Source organism: Leptidea sinapis, chromosome 37 (genome assembly GCF_905404315.1).
Source record: "Leptidea sinapis chromosome 37, ilLepSina1.1, whole genome shotgun sequence".
Classification (NCBI taxonomy): Eukaryota; Metazoa; Arthropoda; class Insecta; order Lepidoptera; family Pieridae; genus Leptidea; species Leptidea sinapis.
In genome coordinates, this window is record NC_066301.1 from 6,761,210 (window position 1) to 6,786,919 (window position 25,710).

The 25,710-nt window shown below is 37.6% G+C and overlaps 1 long non-coding RNA gene across 1 annotated transcript; it reads right to left on the bottom strand.

The window, feature by feature from the left end:
• Window positions 1-6,029: 6,029 nt before the first annotated feature.
• On the bottom strand, window positions 6,030-24,757 carry LOC126975801 (uncharacterized). The gene is made up of 3 exons (XR_007731799.1): window positions 24,588-24,757; window positions 6,173-6,247; window positions 6,030-6,057 (listed from the first exon to the last, which is right to left on the bottom strand). It is a non-coding gene; the product is annotated as an uncharacterized LOC126975801 (long non-coding RNA).
• Between the last annotated feature and the right edge of the window lie 953 nt (window positions 24,758-25,710).

Here is a 25,710-nt window from a genome sequence, read left to right on the forward strand (position 1 = left end):
GGTCGTTGTCGAAAGCTGCTCTTAGTAACTTCAACCAGCCGTCCATGCCGCCGTTGCACATGAGGAATGACACCCTGGCCCATACGGCAAAAGAGAAAGCCGATCTCCTGTGCACTCTTTTTTCCTCCAACTCGACTCTTGACGACAACGTAAAAACACCGCCGACCATCCCGCGGTGTCAGAGCTCCATGCCTGAAGTACAGTTCCGACAGAAAACTGTTAGGCGAGCTCTGTTTTCGTTGGACGTCAGGAAGTCGAGCGGGCCGGATGGCATTTCTCCAATCGTGCTTAGAACGTGTGCCCCTGAGTTGACGCCGGTGCTAACGCGTTTATTCCGGCACTCTTATTCAAAAGGCGTAGTCCCTGATTCATGGAAGTCAGCCCTTGTCCATCCGATCCCAAAAAAAGGAGACAGTTCGGATCCGGCAAACTACAGGCCTATTGCTATTACCTCCCTACTCTCCAAAATTATGGAGAGCATAATTAACCGCCAGCTCTTGGTATACCTTGAGGGTCACCAGTTGATCAACGACCGGCAGTACGGCTTTCGCCATGGTCGGTCGACTGGCGATCTTCTGGTATACCTAACACACAGATGGGCGGTGGCTATTGAAAGCAAGGGGGAAGGCCTGGCAGTTGGTCTGGATATAGCGAAGGCCTTTGATCGTGTATGGCACAAGGCGCTCCTCGCAAAACTTCTATCATTTGGGCTTCCCGAGAGCTTATGCAAGTGGACCTCCAGCTTCCTCACTGGGCGCAGCATACAGGTCGTTATCGACGGTTATTGCTCGAATCCCAAGCCCGTGAACGCTGGAGTGCCCCAAGGCTGTGTGCTATCTCCCACGCTGTTTCTTCTGCATATCAATGATATGTTGGACACCGCCAACATGCATTGCTATGCAGACGACAGCACTGGTGATGCCGTATACACGGGCCATGCAGGTCTCTCTCGGGAAAACGTCGACCAGTGCCGGGTGAAACTTGTGTCTTCTATCGAGTCCTCTCTCGAGAAGGTCGCGGAATGGGGTAAGTTGAACCTTGTCCAATTTAACCCCCAGAAGACTCAAGTTTGCGCGTTTACCACTAAAAAAACCCCATTTGCCGTATCACCGCTCTTCGAGAACACTTCCCTTAAAGCCTCGCCTAGTATCGGAATACTGGGTCTCGAAATCTCGAGCAATTGCCAATTCCGTGGCCATCTGGAGGGCAAAGCCAAACTGGGTTCAAAGAAACTGGGCGTCATAAATAGAGCACGGCAATACTTCAAGCCGGCCCACATTCTAGCGCTCTACAAAAGGCTGGTCCGGCCTCACATGGAGTATTACTGTCATCTCTGGTCTGGCGCACCCCAGTATCAGCTCGATCCATTTGACCGCGTGCAACGCAGAGCAGCTCGAATTGTCGGGGACCCAGTACTCTGTGAACGGCTGGATCACTTGGCGTTGCGTAGAGACGTCGCTTCACTGTGTGTCTTCTACCGCATTTATCACGGGGAGTGTTCCGAAGAGCTGTTCAACCTGATTCCTGCCGCCGAATTTCACCTTCGCACGACACGCCACAAGTTACGATATCATCCCCACCATCTGGATGTGTGGCGGTCCTCCACAGTGCGGTTTTCAAGGAGCTTTCTTCCTCGTACCACGAAGCTGTGGAATGAGCTTCCTTGTGCGGTGTTTCCGGGACGATACGACATGGGTACCTTCAAGAAAAGCGCGTACACCTTCCTTAAAGGCCGGCAACGCTCTTGTGGTTCCTCTGGTGTTGCAGGAGAGTGTGGGCGGCGGTGATCACTTAACACCAGGTGACCCGTACGCTCGTTGTCCTCCTATTCCATAAAAAAAAAAAAAAAAAAACAATTTCATTATAACAACAGGGAGCATATGTTACGACATATTTCTTGATGTGTTGAAATATTATTGGCAAATTCCTATAAAACAGTACTTTTTTTAATATGTACTGAACAACGTCTGTCGGGTCAGCTAGTAATATGTTATATAAATTACGATTTACGTGTTACGTTGTTTGTCTGCGATGGACTCCTAAACTAATGAACGGATTTTAATGGGGATCACTTCATGGAGTGCAGTTTAGTCCAACTTGAGAGACAGGATAGTTTTTATTTCGAATTGGGACCCATAATTATTTTTATTTCCAACATTTGTTTTGTATATTTATATTTTCTATGAGAATTTATTGACCTACAGTTTGACAGTTCTGCTTTGAAACAATTTCATTATAACAACATGGAGCATATGTTACAAAATAATTCTTGGTAAATATTATTAACAAATTCATTAAAAACCGTACTTACCCAATTTTTTTTATTATGTACGGAACAATGTCTGTCGGGTGAGCTAGTATAATATAAAATAAACGTTAGTTTGTAAGTACCTCTCAAAAAATAACATTTAAATACTATTATTTTTGGCTAAGGAATTCTTTTAATCTATAGAAGCATTTATCTATTAGCCATGATTTTAATTTTTCATGCATTATTGTTTTAGGGATCTCTCTAATATACTTTAGAAGGTGGTTAAAGACCCTAATACACATAACATTTGCGTTATTTTGATGAAGCGCTGTTCTATAGTATGGCATCAAAAGCCGAGTTGGATCTCTTAATCCTAATATGGAATAGTCCTTTGCTGGTTTAAAAAGTTCACCATGTTTTTTTTAATGAACATACAAATTTGTAATATATATAGACCAGTAAGCGTTAACAGACGGTACTTTTTGAATAATGGTCTACACGATTCTAGAGGACTGACATTACATAAAGCTCTTAAACATTTTTTTTTGTGCCAGAAAAACATTTGAAATATTAGTGGAGTTTCCCCATAGTATTAACCCGTACCGTAAAATTATATATATTGTTTTCTCTATGCTTTGAATTTAGTTTTTCCTTTAATATGTTCCAATCGCACTTTGTTTTGACGCTTTACTCTAACTTTCACTTCGTTCTTTTGAATTTTGGCAAACTTTTAACATACTTAGTTATTTTTGAGTAAGGGCTCAGGTCTGACAATCATAGGTTAGAAAATTTATTGAAGTAGGCGTTACTTTGCGGAAATCCATAATTATATAAATGATTTGAGTTTTTTTTGTGTTTTGTCTTTGTCTTTAAACAATTCCACACGTGTTTCGCCTCTACACGAGGCATCCTCAGGACGTGTTGTCTCGCCAAAATCTGGTACGAGACTCATCCAAACGTGTCGTCTCGTGTAGGTTAGGCAAGGCAGCATGCAAGAGTTGAATTCTTTTCTCTTGTCTTTTATAATGATTTTTCTATTCTTCATCACTTCTTTTATGACTCAGACAGAAACGAGGACCACTGTGGATTAGAATAACAAGGAACCGGAAAGAATTTTCACCTTCCTTAAAGGCCGGCAACGCTCTTGTGATTCCTCTGGTATTACAGGAGAGTGTGGGCGGCGGTGATCACATTACACCAGGTGACCCGTACGCTCGTTTGTCCTCCTATTCCATAAAAAAAAAAAATAGGACTTAGAGGAGGCCTGTCGAAGGACAAACACTTACCAGAAAGAGAACACAGTCTGTTTAAAAGGTTCTATTCTAAGGCAAATAATTAATAATTAAGTTAATATATTTAGTAGTAAGTTAATTTATAAAATGTATTATATTATGTGTATTAGTTAGTAAGTTAATATTATGTAGTGTTAACTGTAATGCAGGCTTTCTTATTATTATTATTACAGTAAATACTATGTTAAGCAAAATATTTCTGAAGCAGTCGTTTTCGTTTTAAGCAATATATCAATAAACTGTTTATATTATATAAATTTTGTTTTGTTAGTTTATATTATATATATATATAATAAATTTATTCTGTAATTAAGACGAACGTTTATTTATTACGTATTAAATTTTAAACGAGGGGGGGTAAGCTTGTGTACGGCCAATATTCACGAGTGCACAGAATGTAGAACGAACTCACGTGCGTGATGTAGGGTGCAAGGCATAAACGTTAATCTACACAATATTTATGTAGTTATGGATATTAATAATAGTATAAACTCGTAGAGAGTCGCTTCCATAGGCTCACTACGGGGCATGATGCAACTAAATACGATGTGTCATTATATCCCAATGCCATTCTATACCTAGCCATAAATACTGAAACAAAGAAATATAATTTATATTGAAAATAACATTTATTACTTTTACAGTGTGTTACTTTAATACATAAATCCTCCGTTGGCTGCAATACAGTCCTTTAAACGTTGGGGCCAGTTATCAATATAAGCACGCACTCTTTCCATGGGAAAATTCTTCACTGTCAATCGTACGGATTGTTTTAGGAACTCCAAACTGTATTTATAACCAGACTTAGTATAGAACGTCATTGTTAAATCCATTTTTTTTATTCAGGGATAGATCGATCGAGGATTGTTCTATCGTTAGGTGGTAAAATTAGTAATACTAAAATTGAGTCAATTGATTAATTTGTATGTGCTACTTATTGATAGGTTTAGGTAGGATTAGAAGGTCGGAGCCTGCCCGCTTGGGCTTGTTCTGTTCTAGACGAAGCTATCCCGTTTTAAGTCATGCGTGGCGAGAGTAGGTACCTACTTGCTGAGACATAAATAACGGAGTCACTCGGAAATACTTGTTATATTTATTTAATTTTTCCTATTAACTTAGGCTAGGGTTACTATGGATGCGAGTTCTGACGAAAATTTGTTCTGACGAGTAAGTCCGACGTACGACGTCGTGCATGTTCTGACGCGTTCGTCGTTGCCAGTGTAAACACTGTCATTGGCATTTGTTTCTTCTGACGAATCCGTCAGAACTCATCAGAACAATTTTTCGTCAGAACTCGCATCCATAGTAACCCTAGCCTTAGGCAGAACGTAGTCTGGCCAGGCAGCTAGAAAACAATAAAATATAAAAGATTGCTCCTTATTTCGCTATTTCTTGTGAAATACGCCATACGAACGCGCGGTGCAATATCGGTCCGCGCACGTTGCAATACATCAGAGTGCCTCTCCGATCCGAGACACAGATACCGCTCCGAGCTATCGCAGCTTTCGATACCACTCGCCCCGCGTCCCCCGACCCGCGACCTCACAGGCTTTTGTTCACTTTGTAGCAGCCATGAGCCAGCTCGATTAAAAGCCTCATACTACTCCGCTTGCAAATTACACGCACTCTGTGCGATACACACTGCAGCCTCACTCGTACTTACACAATGCTCTCGCACGTTTTGTGCATACATTACATATAGTACACATCATAGACTTAGAATATACTAGCGTAATACGCGTAATAGACAACCTGACAGCCCGATAGCGTGTGCGTTTGGAAGTGGTTTAATATTCAAAATACTTAGGAGATAATATCATGCTGACTGTAGACGACTTTTCAATCAAAATCGGTAACAGTAATAAAACATTCGCTTGTCTTTTCTATCTTGCTCTCGCTCGTTTTGATTGTCTATGTTTATAGAGCGCCGCTTCTTCTCTCTCAGAGCGCCATTTGTTTCCAAAGCGGTAGTAACCGTCATTTCTAATACTACTGTATCTAGTAGTTATTAGAAATGACATCAAAAAGAATTCTAAAGAAATCAATTTTGAGAAAATAAATGCCTTTTTTTATGCACTAGTGTTGTGTTTTATTAGTAAGTATTTTATTTTATTAATTAATATAAATAGTTAAAAATAAATATCTTTTGACCATCTATAGTTTTTGCATATAAGAAATAGTATGTAAAAATATAATAATAAGTTTAATTTTTAAATATATTATTAGTAGAAACTATCCATAACAATGATATATTATATTATTTTAATTAACAACGAATTCTATTTCTTTTAAACTCTTTTGGCTTGGAAAACAGAATTTATTTTCTGTAAAAAAAAAAATCAATCATGAAAAAGTTCTGCATCATACCTGGTCGGGTGAGTCCGTCTCGAAGGCGTGGCAGTACTGGACCTGCGGCTCGGAGCGAGGCTCTCGCGCCACGAACGCAAACAATGCGCGTGCGCTCTCACAGGTCGCGTACGAGATGCGACGCAGCGCGTGTGACATGCGCACACTCTGGAAAGTTCGCTCATATTACATCCACAGACTAAATCGGTCTATTCATCACTATTACACTTATTTCTAAAAGGTGGCCTAAGCAGAGGTGATAAGTAGCACTAAGAGGACTCACCTGATCGTCGGGGTTGCATACTTTCACTCCGGACAACGCTACCACCACGAGGACTGGTATGGCATGCCCGCTTTCCTGTACAAAGATAAAAACTTAGATAAGTTATACGTCTAGATAGAGTATTTTGCTGTTAGACAACCGATAAAACAGGCAAGGAATATTAGTTTAGTGTGCGTGACAAGCTACGTCATACACTCGCTTAGTTCTAAACTTAATTTTTTTCCACGTTTTCACAGCTGTCATAGTCTATCTAGATGAATAAATGATCTAAGGATAGAAAGACAAAGGTAGCTAATGCATACGTTAATGGAAAGAACAAAAAGTCGATACTAATTATAAGATACATGCTTTAAGGGTAAATGCATACACTTTTATAATAAAGTCCCAGCCACTGTTCAGGCATTATCTATAAATAAATATTTTATTGAAAAATGTCTCTGTCGTAAAACCTACTACTGCACAGCTGAATCTAAGTGATCGGACAGCCTGGGAGTAGGTTATGATTATTTTATAGCAATATTAATGACAGTAAAAAAGTGTATATTTTATTTGAAAAAAGCGCAATAAAAGAATGCTGGGATAGTTTCTCGCACCGCTTATATATTTAGAAACCGATTATATATTACACATATATTAGAAATGACATCAAAAAAGAATTCTAAAGGAATCGGTTTTGAGAAAATATATGCATTTGATTCCTTTTAAGGCAGTTTACATAACAAACTGGATAGATTTACGAACGGAAGTCTTAAGTAATAGATACGATTTTTGGCGCCTGGCTAGTTTATGTGTTTAAGAATATTTCTTTCTTGCAAAAAAATAACTACATCAACAGAATAACAGTGATTTCCAATAACAGCACCATTACTGCTTATTTTTTGTACTCATATCGGGGTGAAACGTTTTCTCTTTTTAAAGAATATAACATATACACATTCAATGCAGGATTATAGGTGATAAGCTGTGCACGATTCGTCAGCGCCGTTCTTGGTCGTTAGTATGACAATTTACAGCACTGACTTGGTATGCATTATTTGGACATATCATAGAATCTACAATTTTTATTTGTTCTATATTTGGATGCGGCTTATATAATCTTTGTTTTCGGCGACCTCGTATGTCAAAAGCCAAAGTGACGTCATCATCATTCAACGGCTAGGCTAAACATTCGTGATGTTTGAATAAATTAAAACGTACTCGTGCTATGCGCCTCGTGGAACTGCTATGAGTTCAGAACGCTGGGCTGTATTTCCTGCACGGTACATTTTGAAGCTTCATAGACGCGAAGGCCTATTGGCCTTGCTTGTAATTTAAGATGTCAACCTGATTTTTCGGTTAGACGCAAAAAAAATTTGTACGTATACAATATATAACTCCAGTGGTTACTATAATATCACCATCATCATTTCAGTCGGAAGACATCTACTGCTGGACAAAGGCCTCCCCCAAAGATCGCCACGACGATCGATCCTGCGCTGCCCTCATCCAACGTATTCCGGCAACCTTGAGCAGATCGTCAGTCCGTCTTGTGGAGGATTAACTAACACTACGTCTTCCGGTACGTAGTCGAGGACTTTACTACCCCAACGGCCATCTGTCCGTCGAGCTATGTGTCCTGCCCACTGCCACTTCAGTTTCGCGAATATCTGCGCTGTGTCGGTAACTATGGTTCTCCTACGGATCTCCTCATTTTTGATTCGATCTCATACGGAAACTAAAACGGAGTATGGCCCTCTTCATTGCCCTCTGAGCGACAATGGTCTTCCTTAGCTACTTAGCGACCACGTCTGCGTTCAATATGTCATCTCTGGCACCACTCACTGGTTAATAACCTTCGTCTTCAGACACTGGTATTTTGGCCGAAAATATTTCACGGAGCTTCCCGAACGCTGCCCATCCGAGTTGGATTCGACGAGTGACATCTTTCCCGAAATTGGACCTGCCCAACTGGATTATTTGTCCAAGGTAGACGTACTCGTCAATATTTTCGAGAGTACAGTACCCAACTGTTACAGGAGTATGTGCGACAAGGGCATCAGATCTTCGTCTGGTCCATGTTCATTTTGAAACCTACTCCTTGGGAAGCTGTGTTGAGGCCATCGAGCATGTGGCTTAAGTCTTCCATGGTCTCTGCCATAATTACGGTATCGTCTGCAAATCGAAGGTGAATGATGTATTATATATTGATGCCCAGTCCGTTCCAGTCTAGAAGCTTAAAGACAACTTCCAATGCAGAATAAAAATATTGTATACAGAACTTATTTTTAATTTATTGGTACAAAACTAATTGAAGTGATCTTAGCAACAGACATAATCATCTAGAAAGAGGAACAATTAAATTGCAACCAACATTTTCCTCTAATTCCACGTTTTCGTAGTTCACTAAGTAAACAAATTTAACGCGTGGCTCGCAGTCTCGAGTGGTCATATTGTTACATTATGCTGTTGCTTTGTGCTTGTTATGAAATATTTCATTGTTCGTGCCTTCCTATTATTAATTGTTTGGTCTGTTGGCCAAACATAAATAGGGCGCTCATTTCAAGTTTTGTATAAGCCGAATAAAAAAAGGAAAATTGGCTATCTAACAATAGGCAGAGCCTTTGATTAAGGATTGGTCTCCACTACGCTCTAACTATATACCGCACTACGTAAGAACAATAGCTTTTTTATTACGACAACTATTAGATACTTGTGTGCGTGGCATCTTTTAAATATTGTGACATACGCTTCGTGTTATTTTGTATTGAAATTAATAAAATACAAAATACTTAGTGATGATATGTGATCCCAGTGTTTTTCTTATTTACTTGTCATATAATTTTTATAAAGTTTTACTACGCAACCATCCAAGTTTTTGTTCCAACTATTAGCAAAGTTTAATGGAACTGTAATAAGAAACCATCGTTATCCTAAGTATTAGCCAGACCTTGCTCCAACGGACTATCTTTTTTTTCGTGATTTAGACAATTTTGTACGCGATAAAAAGTTTTCTTCTCAGGAGGCAGTACAAAACGCTTTCACACAGTTTGTCGAATCTAGATCACCTCAGTTCTATCGCAAGGGCATAAATGACTTCCTATTAGATGGCAGCAATGAATGGATAATAATGGTAATTTTTTGATTAAATAAATATGTTAAATTAAAAAAAAAACGAATTTCAATTTGTCAGTACAAATCGGTAATTTGATAATTTAACCCCTAATACTTTGAAATAAGATCATCTTCAAGTTTATGTATATAACTATGTATTATTATGATTGCGTTGGTATTTTAATGAAATAATGCTAAATATGTCGTTTGTGAAGTACGACGCTGCAGAAGTTAATCAGAGTGAAAGTGCTGGCATCGAAATGAGTTCATAAGGTGGAACTCTCATCTGTATATACGACCCCCTTCCCTCTCTCCTACTCCCCCTATGCATACTTCAGCATAAAGTTTACAATATTGCCTAAAATTTATATTTCAATCGATTTATATGACTCTACACTCAGATTACAGACTAACTGTTGAGTATTCAGGGGTTTTGGTAATTCGGAAATAACAGGAATACGTCTGAGAAGTGGTGATAGGAGTATTTGCAATAATTTTAGCTCCCATATGCATAACGAACAAAAGTGAACCATTTTTGAGTTATCATGTTTTTATTTTTTTTCTGATTTATAAAAACGATTAAACACTGGTTATTTAAAACAACAATTATTGCTATTGTAACTATCGATTGAGCAATATTGTAGATTGTTATGCGACGAATTGACAAATCCCTGCATATAGCGATGCTTATTATTATAACTTAATAAAAATTTAAGTTTTGAGTTTTCTTGACTATTAATTCCGCCAATATATACGTAGGTCACACTAAAAGTTTTGCGTAACTTAAAAAAACAACATGTTATAACCGAAATATTATGTTTATTGCTTTTCAAAATACTCTCCTTTACATTTTAATCATATTTTCATGCAATCGAACCATTTTTTAAAACAGGAGGACCACAGACCTGAAGGCATGTTTTCTATGTGCTGATTGAACGCTATCACTGCCTCTTCGCAATTGGTAAAATTTAAACCTCTCATTAAATCTTTGATTTTGGGGAAAATACAGAAATCACAAGATGCTAGGTCGGGGCTATGTGCAGGATGGGTGACGAGTTGTAATTTTTCGGAAGCTAAAAATGACTTAGTGTTTTTGAAATTAATAAAATATAAAATATTCCCTGATCATATGTGATCCCAGTATTTACTACGCACCCCGGCATTTTAGTTTCAATTATTGGCAAAGTTTAAGAGAACATGTGGCACGTCAACCTCACACATTGTTCGACTGGCTCAAGTACGCCCACTTGAGCGTAGTATTAGTTGCCGCACTTTGTGACTTCGCCTGCGGTATCTAGTTGGAGCGCAGGGGAGACCAATCCTTAATCTAAAATAGCGACAGTGGCAATGTGCAAATAATAACCATGTCAATAGTTACTTACTAGGCGGTGTAGATGGCTTTTTAGTGAGTTTAGGGTGAGTCGTTAAATGATTAATTAATTACGAGAATTATTTCTTTAATTGGAAATTCACCGGTCAAAATATCTTTTTTTTTCTGATCTAAAGGTCCCGGGTTCGAATCCCGGTTGGTGCAATCATTTATATGATGAATATGAATGTTTGTTTCCGAGGCAAGGATATTTATATGTATGTATAAGTAAGTATATTATATTAAATATATCGTTGTCTTGCACCCATAGTACAGGCTATGTCTAGTTTGGGGCAAGATAATTTGTGTAACGGTGTGTCGATATTATTAATATTAACATATAAGTTTCGTTATTGCACGTGACATCATTACAAATCGTGAACTCACACTAGTTTATCGTGTACACAGGAGTTATTAACCAATTTAATTTAGTTGCATATAAAAAAATAACACCGAGAATCAAACGTTATATAATATATATTCGTACCATTACATAATGAAGTCACATGTAAGCGATGTGTCCGCTACAAAATGCATTCAAGTGATTCTCAAGTGAGCAAACGAGTCGACAATCGCCACGCGCGGCCGGCTGGCGCTCGCTTACGCCTTCACATCGAAAACCTCCATCTCTAGAGCTCTCTAAACGGGCCAGCTCCAAGTTAAAGGCAATTTCAATACACGCTGAATTTTAAACATAGATGTAACCAGCATAGATTTTATTCATGAGATTCATCATCATTATCCCTTCAGCCGGAAGACGTCCACTGCTGGATAAAGGCCTCCACCAAAGATCGCCATGACCATCGGTCCTGCGCTGCTCTCATCCAACGAATTCCGGCGATCTTGACCAGATCGTCAGTCCATACCAACACTACGCCTTTTAGCGATATTCGAGGACCTTACTGGCCCAATGGCCATCTGTCGGCTGTTGGCCGCTGAGCTATGTGCCTTGCCCACTGCAACTTCAGTTTCACAATCATTTGGACTATGCCGGTAGCTTTGGTTCTCCTACGGATCTCCTCATTTCTGATTCGATCTCGCAGGGAAACTCCGAGCATAGCCCTCTCCATTGCCCTCTGAGCGACAATGAGCTTAATATCAGCGGACAGGGCACATTGCTCGACGGACAGATGGTCGTTGGGGCAGTAAAGTACTTGAATGGACACCAAGTACCGGAAGACGAAGTGTTGGTAGGCCTCCACAAAATGGTCAAGATCGCCGGAGTAGGTTGAATGAAAGTTGAGAGCAGCGCAGGACCGATCGGTCATGGCAATATTTGGGAGACGCTTTTGTCCAGCAGTGGACGTCTTTCGGCTGAAATTAAGTTATTTAATATAGTTAGTTATTACTTCTATGATGAGTATTGCTACCCGCTACAACTCATGACCTAGGCAGCCGTAGGTCCATTAGTAAAGAGTTGTTCAAGTTAACAGAGCGTAAGCCCGCGTGAAGCAGCCCCGTCAGTTATTATGTCACTTTCGTCTCATTTAAACAAATTTACGTGATAAAGTAGGTTCAGAAATAATGAGACACCTTTCTGTGAATTACGAACATTCGTGGACGAACACTACCTGAAACTACTTAAAATTTTCATGATAATATTATATTTATATACTTAGGAATTTAAACCTTAGGTAGCCACTTATAAAAAGGACAGTGCAAGGGAGATATTATCCCCACCATCTGGATGTGTGGCGGTCCTCCACAGTGCGGTTTTCAAGGAGCTTTCCTCCATGTACTACAAAACTGTGGAATGAGCTTCCTTGTGCGGTGTTTCCAGGACGATACGACATGGGTACCTTCAAAAAAAGCGCGTACACCTTCCTTAAAGTCCTCTGAAGTTGCAAGAGAATGTGGGCGGCGGTGAACACTTAACACCAAGTGCCCGTACGCTCGTTTGTCCTCCTTTACCGTAAAAAAAACTTTTTGGTTATGTTACGTTAACAGAGTACGTTTCGCGCTCTCCATTGCCCTCTAGCTAATATCAACAGAATTTGGTACGAGTTTCAGAAACTCGAATTAGTTTAGTTTCGTGTATAAACTTATCACTGTCAAAATATTCTGAGGTCTTTTGAGTAGGTAATTCCCTATCTTCTGATGATTGTAGTTATTTCCTTCCTTCACTAGAACTCTAGCCCTAATTGAAAATGGTTCTTTTCCTTTTATAAGTATTTTTGTGATTAAAATATATTAGGTGGCTACTAAAGACAAATTATCTTAGTCAAGTTTAAGTACATAAATAAAATTTGAAAACAAAATTTATGAACGATGCGGGACTCCAACCCGTGACCTCTCGCGTTTGTTGATCTTATCGTTTATACATCTTGTATGCCTTGTTCAACTCTCAGATTGTGGCTTCATATACAGGATCTATTGTACAGTTGATAACCTGCTCAACCCAATATTTGCATATTAAGAATTGGCTTGAGATATCGCTCTTGCAAAAGTTTAAGTGTTTGTGATTGTATTTGAATCTATGTACTACCTTATAAATTTAATAAATGAAAAAAAAGCAACACAGTGATGGCTAGATAGTATCCAGTCACGTTTGTGTCGACAGTAAACATAAAAAGAACAAATAATTTCGAGACAGCGCTTTTATTTAAAAGGATAGTGATTGAAATGTTATATCGAGCATAAAATAAATTTGAGTTCGAAAAACATCGGCATCGAGTGCTCGGTAATCAATTCGATAATAATATCTCGATTGTGATCGCAAACATCGACGCGATTCCACTCGATGATCGACTGTGTTTTGTTCATAATTTGCTAGTTGTAAGTTGAGTACACTATATCAATTGAAGAGCGCAACTGGGCCGAACGTATGTGAATATATTATTTTATTTGTAATGTTATGTATATTCCTAGTAATATTCTCTAGCATTGCGTAGAGATGTGGGTTCTCTCTGCATCTTCTACCGCATTTAACACGGGGAGTGCTCAGAGGAGCTGTTCGGGTTGATTCCAGCGGCCGAATTCCACCACCGGACATTACGTGCAAAGTACCATCCGCATCACGTAGACGTCTGGAATTCCACAACCGCGCGTTTTGTTCGAAATTTCTTGCCTCGCACAGCCACTTTGTGAAATCAATTACCGGCAGCGGTCTTCCCGAACAGATACGACTTCCAAGAAACCAATCCAACGACCTTCAAGAAAAAAGCATACTCCCACCTTAAAGGCCGGCAACGCATTTCTTGACACACCTGTTGTTGCGGAAGTCCATGGGCGGTTACCTCACCTCTACCCATCCCATGAGCTTCTTGCCCGTTTGCTCCCTCTTATATAAAAAGAAAAAAAATGCATACATAAGTTGCTTAAAAATTAGTCAAAAGCAATTTTTTTGTTTCATTTAGGTACTTGAACATATGTTTGACAAATAACTTAAAACAATTACGTTAAGAAAATTACGTTGTCATGTTAGAGTTTGTACAGTAAAATATCGCAGATATTTCAAAATACAATTATCTCTACTTTTACGTAACGACACGAACGAAGTATGTATGTTAGCTTTAATAGACATGGCGAGATATGACGATAAATGCGTAGAGATAATTTACTCGAATTGACGAAGCGAAAGACATCGGAAAGACCTGGAGTGAAATCAAGAGAGATGTTCAGAACCGATCACGATGGTAATGTACTCTGCCGCAGCTAGGGGAGTTACGAACTTAAGAAGAAGAATGAGTTTTAGTAACACCGCGTCCAGAATTAAACTATTGTGTACATCACTCATATAATATAGCCCGTTGTCAAGACCTGCTTGCTGCATTTACGAACCACAGAATTATGACCGGGTTGACTTATTTACATAATACAACAATTCTTGTATGAATAACTGATGGAGGAATATCTGAAGGATATCTACGTTTCTGGAGATCACGACCCAATATTTTTTGCATAGCGGTAAAAGCGTTCGAGGCGAAATATCCGACGATTAAATTTATACGTTAAATCCCAAATTGAGTTTTTATGTGAAAAATAATAACCTCAGAACGAACAAGAAAATTTATTATGTGATCAAGACTACCATATTTATCTAATAACATGACTTTTTTAAATTGATTTATCTATACATATAAATAAAATTGGAGTGTCAGTTTGTAGTATTGAAATAACCGTTTTTTACTACATGTACATGAATATATATATATACGGTACATACACCAAAAACATGCCTGACCAATCTAAACAATCTCTGACATGGCTCGACCGATTTTTACCGGATTATTTGCAGGTAGCTGATGTAATAATGAGTAACTTAGGCTGCTTTTATTTTAGAAAAATAATGTGATGTTGCAATGTCCAAGAAACGGTAGAACTCGTAAAATAATTTATATGGCAAAATAACGTTTGCCGGGTCAGCTAGTCGTGAAATAAAATACAGCAATCAACAATAAATTAAGGCATCATTTGGATAAAGCCAAAACGTATTATTAAAGTAATGCTACGGTTTTCCTTAGAGCGATATTGTAACTCAGTAGGAGAAAAGAATATGTAATAGTAGAATTATGGGAGCGAGGTCACCAACGTATATGCGCCGCGCCATCCACTCCACACGATGCTCTGCCGGGTTCATTGGCGCCATATTTCACCAGGTCAAGTGGACGTAGATGTAGTTCAAGCGACTGGGCAATTTGTACGAAAATTGTGTCCCAGATTTGTGTTCACTGCAAACTTGTGTTTTAAAATAAGACATTCAAAAGAGTCTCGTGCATTTTTTACTCTTATTTAACTGGCTATTTTGGACTCATTGGTATCACTTTCATATTGTGTTGCTCCTTGAAGAAATTTGTTTGAGTCTTCCATTGTGAAAAAACGCCAATCAGATCGTGGGTTTTCCTCGGACTTGAACAGCTTGCGAAATATTAAGTTCTCCAAGCTATACAGACTAAAAAGAGGTTTATTTAGAGTACTGGAAGGGATTAACGAACTAGAAACAGAAGTACTCCGAAGATCGAAATATTATTAATACATGAAGAAATATTTATAGAGATACTTGAAGTAACTTTACTGGATGAACACAGTTGTAGAGAAATAAATATGCACTTAATGACGGGCTCAACAAGAGCTAGTCAACCACATGTAATAAATATTTAAGATCAGATAGAAACACATTGTGCCACATTAAAAGGAAAAGGAAGAAGCCTAGACTTATATTTTAAACTTTACCAGTCTCTTTCGCACAGGATGCCGGCTAGATTTTGGGTACCACAACTGCGCCTATTTCTGCCATGTAGCAGTAATATATAAACATTACTGCATTTCGGTCTGAAGGGCGCCGTAGCTAGTGAAACTACAGGATAAATGAGACTCAACATCTTATTTCTCAAGGTGACGAGCGCAATTATTGTAGTGGCGCTCAGAATTTTTGAGTTTATTCAAGAATCCTGAGTGGCACTGCATTGTTATGGTCAGAGTGTATCAATTACCATCAGCTGAATGTTTTGCTCGTCTCGTCCCTTTTTTTCATAAAAAAAAACTGCTGTATTCGAATAGCAAGTCAATAGTACTTGGACTTCGAGGCGATCAATCATGTGAATATTGTCGTGGTAAATGGCCCATCATCCCCGCTAACGGAGTTGTGATAATAACTATTATTATGTGTGTACTATTCTTTCTAGAATGTGAGAGTGGTAACAGGTTGCACCAGTGGGAGGCTCCTTTGCACAGGATTCTGGTTAGATTATGGGTACCTCAAGGGCTCCTGTGTACCTCAAAGGCTCCTGTTTCTGCCGTGTAGCAGTAATGTGTAAATATTATTGTGTTTCGGTCTGAAAAGTGCCGTAGCTAGTGAAACTATAGGGCAAATGAGACTTAACATCTTATGTTTCCAGATGATGAGTGAAATTGTAGTGCCGCTCAGAATCTTTGGGGTTTTTCAACAATCCTGAGCGGCATTGCATGGTAATCTAATAAGGACGTATCAATCTTAACATCACATGAACGTGCTGCTCGTCTCGACCCTTATTTACATAAAAATACAAACCAAGCCAATCCTAGTTAATTAAAAATGACATCGCTTGTCAGTAATATGAACATAAGCTAGACATGGTTTAGTAAATCAATGCAAATCCTCGTAGAGTTACATAGAGCGGGGTAGACACGGGGTGGGTGGGTTCTGTTTGCCGGTAATACGATAACTAAACTCAAATTACAGACAAATCAATACTGGTTGTTCTTGTGGGGAATGTCTCCGCCAATACTTGCGGTGAAAACAATAGCGATCCAACTTAAAGAAAATCCGGACGACCGAGCCTTGCTCGGATTTTCAAGAATGTACAAAACTTGAACAAATAAAAACTAATAGGACATCTGGTTTCGAATCGGGGTCTTCTGCTGTCCGGATCACCCAATATCCCATCTGAGCTATTATTGTCTTGTATATAGTAGCAAAATTTACCTTTGTATTCTAATGTTACTGTAGTTGTTTCTCATTCAAACACGGATAAAACTACATTTTTTTAAATTGAAACCTAGCTAGATCGAATTCTCGCCCCCGAAACTACCTGTATACTAAATTTCATTAATATCGATCGAGCCTTTTCCGCGATTAAGATTATATATATATAGAATTGCTCGTTTAAAGATTTACTCCCTTATTCATAATAGTCTGCTAACTTAAAGCATTGCTAATTCTCACTCTGTCTTCTTCTATTGACCTAAGTCAGAATGAGAAAAAACACTCCTTAGCGGCCGTTTAAAGTTAGCGGATCATTATGAATAAGGGGAGTAAAATATATCAAAACCAGCAGACACAAATACTGATTCTCAATGTCAAATAAAGTCAAAGTCAAATAAACTTTATTCAATTAGGCTTAAACTAAGCGCTTTTGAATCTATATATAAATTTATCGTGTCCCGGTGTTTGTTACCAAACTTCTCCGAAACGGCTAAACCAAATTTGTTTGAAAATTTGTGTGTGTATCGGCTAGGTCTGAAAATCAGCCAACATCTATTTTACCCCTAAATGATTTTTGACAATTGATTTTTATTTTATTATGATTCAGCATTAAAAATTATATACAAGAAAATTTATTGAAGTGGGTGTTACTTTGCGGAAATCCATAATTATACAAATGATTTAAGTTTTCTTTAGTGTTAATTCCGCCATTTTTTGTTTTTAAACAATTCGACACGTATTTTGCCAAAAAATTTGAGAAAAATCATAAAAGTCTTAAATTTGCTATACATACGTATAGCAAATTGAATGATAAATTTACGAATAACTCAATATCGCGCCAACCGATTTCGATGATTCTTTTTTTATTGGAAAAGATATACTTCAAAGATAGTTTGGTTAGGTTCTTATTACGGAATCCATTGCAAAGTAACGGAACTCTTCAATTAAGCGCTTACGTTCATTGCTACTTTGAAAATTTTTGTATATCTGCACATATTTTGATAAGTTGTTAGTTAGTGTACTTCAAAATCACTAAAAATCTAAAAATATAAAATTTTAATAAAAAAACAACCGACTTCAAATACACTATTCGAAAACAATAGATATAATATGCACTAAAAAGTATAAAAATAAATGCGTATTTTTATGCAATCTAATTCTAGTTACGATTATTGTAATTTTTGAAGTCGGAGTCATCCAAGATAGGCTTGTAACTACACACATAGTTATAGGTGAGATGTACTTGAGTCGTGAAGAGAGGCGAGAGCGAGTCGCGACGGAAGGACACGATTCCAAAAATTACAATAATCGTAACTAGAATTAGATTGTATAAAAATACGCAATTATATTTATACTTTTCGGTGCATATTATATATATATTGTTTTGGAATTGTGTTTTTGAAGTCGGTTGTTTTTTTGTTAAAAAATTTTAATACCCCTTATTACAGAACAGTCGCATAAATAACTATTTAATCATAAAATATATACTGCGTATTCATAATACGATATAAAGATGAAGTCCATACACACCTTGAACCCTCAAGACACCACCGATAATATTTCACCGTTAACGGAACTCTCGATAAATCAGTTGAAACTTTCTCGTTCACAGTGAAATCGACATCGCAAAGTTGGAGCTCGTAAATTATAAAAAAGTAATTGTTCCGAGAGAGGCGGGTGGCGGGAGGCGAAGTCGGGCGTTCCTCTGGGCTTCCCTCATTATGACGAGGACGGCCAGGTTATGGGATAAGTTGCGTAATGATCGCATAACTTGGAGCATTCAACCGCTACCTGGGGTTCAAGGTCATCAAGATATCATCTCTAATTTGCATAATTATCTTTAGTTACTAAACGACTAAAGTTAAGAGACGTGCTGCCATAATCTGAGGATTCTGAATGTGCCAGATGATTCAGAGATTGGGAATTGAGCGACCGCTCTCAGGCAATTTAAATTATATATTTAGTTGTAACGAAATGTTATTAAACAAGAGAAACTTGTTGTTTTTTACGTTGAATGGGTGAATTCTTACCCTATTTTGAATAAACATAAATTCCATCCAATCTAACAAAATAACAACGCGAATTCTGAATGCCGGTTATAGAATTCAGTTCAGCAGTGAAATGAGAACCATTGTATCGGTTTCTTAAGTTTCCTACTAGCTCAGTGTTTAAATTCAGATGCTTAAGATATTACAAAAAATAGAAAGTTAATTGTGTTTTTCGGGGAGTAAAGATTGAAGTTAGAAATTAAAAAAAAGTCATTAAAACATTCAATTGTTTAGATTTGAAAGAGCGACATCTTAATTCAATTTATTAATATGCAAATATTGGGGTTGAACAGGTTATCAACTATAAAGTACGTGGGTCACACTGAAAATGTTTAGAACGGGCCAGTTAGAAACATTGCTAATGAAAACTTTTATTGAATTTCAATTTTAGAACTCTTTGGTAACCTAATGTAGTATATTGCATTCATTTGTCATTTGTTATTGTGAATTGGCGGCAAATCTAAATCTCTTGTTACACGTGAAAATGAAGCTAACGCGAGAAAATTTCGGTCGATGATTTATTATGACTTTCGTTGTGGGCTTACTCAACAACAAAGCTATGATAGGCTGCGATTAGCATTTCTTAATGAAGCCCCATCTCGTGCCAATACTTACTATTGGTTTATCGAGTTTATGCATGGACGTAGCAATCTCAATGATGATCCGCGTGAGGGACGTCCTTTAACAGCGACTACTGAAGATAACATCAGTGCTGTGCGACGCATAATAGAGGAAGATAAGAGAGTGACCTATCAGCAGATACGGGCAGGCCTAGGCATTAGTATGAGTCAAGTTCAAAAAATATTACACGAACATTTAGGCGTCAGGAAGTTGTATACCAGATGGATTCCCCATACTTAAAACCGACGACCAGAAACACCTTCGCATGGACTGGTGTCGCCAAATGTTAGATAACTTCAACGGCGGTGACTCAAATGCTGTCATCAGGCGATGAAAGCTGGATCTATTGCTACGAACCCGAAACCAAAAGACAATTAGCTCAGTGGGTGTTTCCTTTCGAGGATCGGCCAACTAAGGTAAAAAAGGAAGAAGTCAAGGAAAAAAGATGATTGCCTCATTCGCGACAATTGTGCTAGAAGATGGAAGGGCAGTTACTGCAGACTGGTATGTCAATCGCTGTTTGCCTGTTGTCTTGGAAAAAAAACGACAGCAGCGCCCTCGAAGCAGCATCCTCCTTCATCATGACAATGCTTTAGCGCACTCCGCAAAACGGACTGTTGAATATTCGACTATAGCATGTGGCGAGATAATGAGTCATCCGCCATATAGACCTGGCCTGGCGCCCTGCGACTTTTATTTATTCCCAAGAACTAAAGATAAAATTCGAGGTATTCGCTTTACGAGCCCTGAAGATGCGGTGAAAGTGTACTGTGTGCCATAGAAGAGACCCAATAAGGAATAATGGGCCCACTGCTTTTCTCAGTGGTTCCATCGAATGCGACGATGTGTAGAGAGGAACGGAGATTACTTTGAAAAATAATTAAAGTATTGGTAACTTTCTACATTAAGCCGTTTTTCATTTTCTAAACATTTTCAGTGTTACCTAGGTAGATGTCGTGTAGATGAAGCCACAACCTGAGAGTTGAACAAAGACATATTATCAAGATCTATGAACGATACGTCACTCGAAGGGTTGGCTCAGTGAAAGAGCGCTTGCACGGAACGCGAGGGTTCAAAAATCTTATTTTAAAATTAAATCTTTGTTATTAATCCCAGAAGTGAGGGTTGTCACTTTAGAAAATAAAAAATTGTTTAAATTAAAACATTTCTAATAATGGCGATCAATCGTAAGTTGTATTAGCTGACAATGTTTTTCATTTATATAAATAATTTAAGCCGTTTTTTTTTGTTTTAACTCAATTAACGTCTTACTAAATACGCATTAGGCTCACAAATATTCTGTTATTATTGAATGATGTATATAATTAGTAAGGCGAAAAATAAAGAAACATAAGTTGCATAGTACACAGGGGCGTGCATAGGTTTTCTAGCAATGTAGGCAAATTCAAATATTTTTATTCAAAATAGGATGTGAAATCACTTATTGAAAGTCAAAAAACTACCACTCATTCCAAAATGAATGCCTCAGGCCTGAGAAGAATGGGCGCAACAAACTCAGCGGGCTTTTTTTTTTATCAAAAATATGTTTTACAATTAAAGTAACATAATTTACGAAGAACAAAGTAACATTGTACAATTAAACTTATTAATTAATATCCTGAGGGCGATCGCTCCATTCCCAATCTGTAGTATCATTAAGAAAGTCATTTATGTTATAGTTGGTACCTTTACCACACAAGCGTTTTTTATCAATTCTTTTGAATAACGTTATACTTTTGCTTTGAACATTATCTGGGATTCTGGGAAAAGACTTGCTAACTCGACTTAGCCGAAGAGTAGGCATTATTAGCTTATGTCTGTTCCTGGTGTTAACATTATGGTTATGACAGTTTCTGGCAAATTCACTTATGTGCCTATGAACATACATTACATTATATTGAGTAAGTATTTAGTATAGGAAAAATTATACTATACTATTGTATTGAATCAATAGAAGTTTGGTTGTAAAGTAACGGAACAAAATTAAACTAAAACAACTTTAACTCTAGTGTTATTTATTTATTTATTTTAGATGTACCAACAATAACTCAACATTAACAATTGATTTGCACTTACATACTAATTCTAGGTTGGTTATTCTAATTTGGTACATTCAACATCTTAAATAAGAAAAAATTAAGTAACATAGTAATAAATCTTAATTCTAGAAACTTTACAATAAGTAAATAATTATAATGTAATAAGTGTGAAATTACAAAAATAAATGTAAGAATTAATAAGTCACTAACAATCTAATACAAACTATTATCTACCGTGGTCGTTATCTATATCTATAAAAATGAATTTCTGTTCGTTAGTCTCGCTAAAACTCGAGAACAGCTGGACGGATTTGGCTAATTTTAGTCTTGAATGATTTGTGGAAGTCCAGAGAAGGTTTAAAAGGTGAATAATTATATGAAAGAATAGTTAAAAATAAATAACTAACTAGAATATTTCTATCTATCTCAGGAGGTAAAACAAACTTAATTTTAGCTACTTTACTTTCTTTTTACTTTATATGGCAATACAGCTAGTTTTATATAAAACCTTATTTCTATATGACTTGAACGTGTCGTGAAAAATGTCAACGTCATTATTGTTGTGATGTTGTGCTATATTTATTTAGGTTCATAACGAGATAGGCACTATTTAATTGCTTATAGAGTATGCACGCATCTGATAGTACTATACGTAACGTTTGATATAAATATCATCAAAATGAGAGAAAATATAATTCATTATATCCACGTACTACAAAGCTGTGGAATGAGCTTCCTTATGCATTGTTCCCGCGACGATACGACATGGGTACCTTCAAAAATAGCTCGCTCCTGTGATTCCTCTGGTGTTGCAAGAGATTGTGGGCGGCGGTGATCACTTAACACCATGTGACCCGTACGCTCATATGTCCTCCTATTCCATAAAAAAATATATATTATTTTAGCAAATAATCAATAGCCAGGAGTGATCTAGACATAGACGCACAATATACTAGCGTTTAGACTAACTAAGCGTTCAAGAGAGATAAAGCAAGATAGAAAGCGACTCTATTGTAACTGTAACAAACCGATTTTGATTGACAAGTTGTAATCGTCACCAGTGGGAGGCTCCCTTGCACAGGATGCCGGCTAGATTATGGGTACCACAACGGCGCCCATTTCTGCCGTGAAGCAGTAATGTGTAAGCATTATGTTGTTTCGATCTGAAGGGCGCCGTAGCTAGTGAAATTACTGGGCAAACGAGACTTAACATCTTATGTCTCAAGGTGACGAGCGCAATTGTAGTGTCGTTAAGAATTTTTCGGAGAATCCTGAGTGAGACTGCATTGTTATGGGCAGGGTGTATCAATTAACATCAGCTGAACGTCCTGCTCGTCTCGTCCCTTAGCGCTTGGGATTACTTAATCAAACTAGCTAACCACAAGCCAACACACGCATTAACAAATCAAATTTGTTCTGACATTATTGGACTGTCAAGCCGTCTACACAACAATACAAGTAATAGAACAACAGATTGACGAAGTGGCTCAATAGTTTTGTCTCCCCAAGATTGCTTAGCGGCCGAGTAAATCATGTATATGTGTGCGTGCGCCGATTCCGGCACTCTGGTATGAAGTTAAAATACTGTTGTATCACTGTATTGTGTCTATAAGGTAGTATATTCTAAATATCAGTGGGAGGCACCTTTGCACAGGATGTCGGCTAGATTATGGGTACCACAACGGTGCCTATTTCTGCCAGGAAGCAGTAATGTATAAACATTACTGTCCTTCGAGCGCCGTAGCATTTGAAATGACTGGGCAACATCTTATGTCTCAAGGTGACGAGCGCAATTGTAGTGCCACTCAGAATTTTTGGATTACAATACAAAATGGGCAGTGCGTATCAAATATAATCAGCTGAATATCCTTCTCGTCTCGTCCCTTAATAAAAAATCATTTTAAGGCCTAAATCGCGCCATCCTTATAATAAAGCACCGCACACCGCAGCTGGGACCGCGGTAGCAATCAACCAGACGCAACTATTGAGCAATCAGTCACACTAACTACATATGACTACTATATGTGTGTTATATCAGAATTACGTTCAAATCAAATCCAATCAAATCAAAATCACTTTATTCAGATAGGTCACGGAAATGACACTTATGAATGTCAAAAAATTCTTTTTCACAATTGAATTTACCGATACTTAATAAAGGGTTGAGCTAATGAGAAGAATTGGCAAGAAACTTATTGCCACTTTTTTAAATCAATATTTACATTTTGATCGTTTTATAAATCATTTCCATTACAATATATGTAAAATGATGAAACAAAGCCAAAGTCAAATCAACTAAGCGCTTTTGAATCGTCACTAAACGAGATCTGAAAAATTCTTGATACATCGGGTTAACTAAACTAAAAATAAAATGTAACACGCTTTAATTCCTTTAAAAGTGTTTTATTTAAATGTGTAACGCAGTTTCAATAACACACGCAACTTTTTATTTACAATGCATCAAAAACTCTACATCGCTTTTGTAGTTTCACATGAAATAAATGTCCAGGATTATCAACAATTTAAAACTACATGTTGAGCTTTAAGTGTACCTGTCACCTCAGGAAATAAATATGTAAAATACCCAATCCTCATCCGGCGACCCTCTCGGATATGAAATCAAAGAAAATACGATTCAATGAGGCTTGGAAACTATACTACCATCAATAATTCTGATGCACAACTCAACCGCAAGAAATTTCACATAATAATGTCTATTTGGGCATCACATCAACGTCAAATTCTCGAAAAGTTAAATACTCACATCAACGACATTTAATCTAAACATACCCGGAAACAATTAATCATAAAAATGGTCGTATTTATCAAATATAATTATACTTACCCAAAAAATTATCAGTTGTCACAAAAAACACTTAAATTACATAGTTTTTCTATAGTTGAAACATTACAAACGAACATACCAAAATTGTCGAAAGTTTGGCGAAGTTTCGCGGTATTGATGTCACGCGACACAGACTCGCGGGACGTGACACGTTGCACGCGTGTTGTCGCGTCCCCGTCACGCTACTGACTGGTTACTTGGTTAGTGACTACTAAGTTGCGACTTGCGAGTAACTTATCACTTTGGGCTCTCACTATCCTGGACTAATATACTCGGGAATTTATGTTACTAAATAGAAGACAATCTTTACTCTGTTGAGTCAATTCAACTACAAAGGGCTAAAAATATTTTTAATTTCTCATACTCGCAAAGTAAAGTTGTTTTGATCTGATTATTGGGTGGAAAATGCTGCTTCCCTCCATAGAGAGGGAAGAACTCATAAAAAATTACTTCCTACCTAAGGGCTGGAATGAAGAGAACTGCTGTGAAGAGTTTTATGTAAAAATGAACTAATTAAAAAAATGCTGCGGCCATGTGACTCTCTAAACAGCCAGTATGAACTTAGCGCAAACTTCGTTGAGCGGAATAAGCCGCAAGAATTACGCGGTGAGTTCCATACTTAAAATTTAAAAAGTCGACATAAATTGGCGGGATAGTTATCTGTGCTAAGATAAACAACTAGTTTTATTTTCCTCATATTTGAACTGAAAAGTAGAGTGTTTAACTCGGGTAAAAGAATCAATTCCTACTCGGGCTATAGTCTAAATACCTCGGGAATTGATTCTTTCGACCCTTGGTTAACAATCTGCTATTCCTGTTGTGAAATATTTATGCAATAACGATGGTGGGACTCCTGTTAGAAGAGGCCACATCATGATGGACGCATAGTCGAATGTTTCATGCTGTTATGCAATTTCAGTATCGGCTCGTTCTGTGCAGGCTAACTAAAATTGTATATTATTATATAAAGATTTATTGAAAGTATTTTGTTTTTGTATAAAAAATCTTATCAATTCTCTTCTTCATGTCAAAGCCCCTTTACGAACTGATGTAGTAGTTGCAATATTTAACGAAATAAGTTTCAAACTTCTCAATAATTAATATGGAAAACGAATATTGCAGT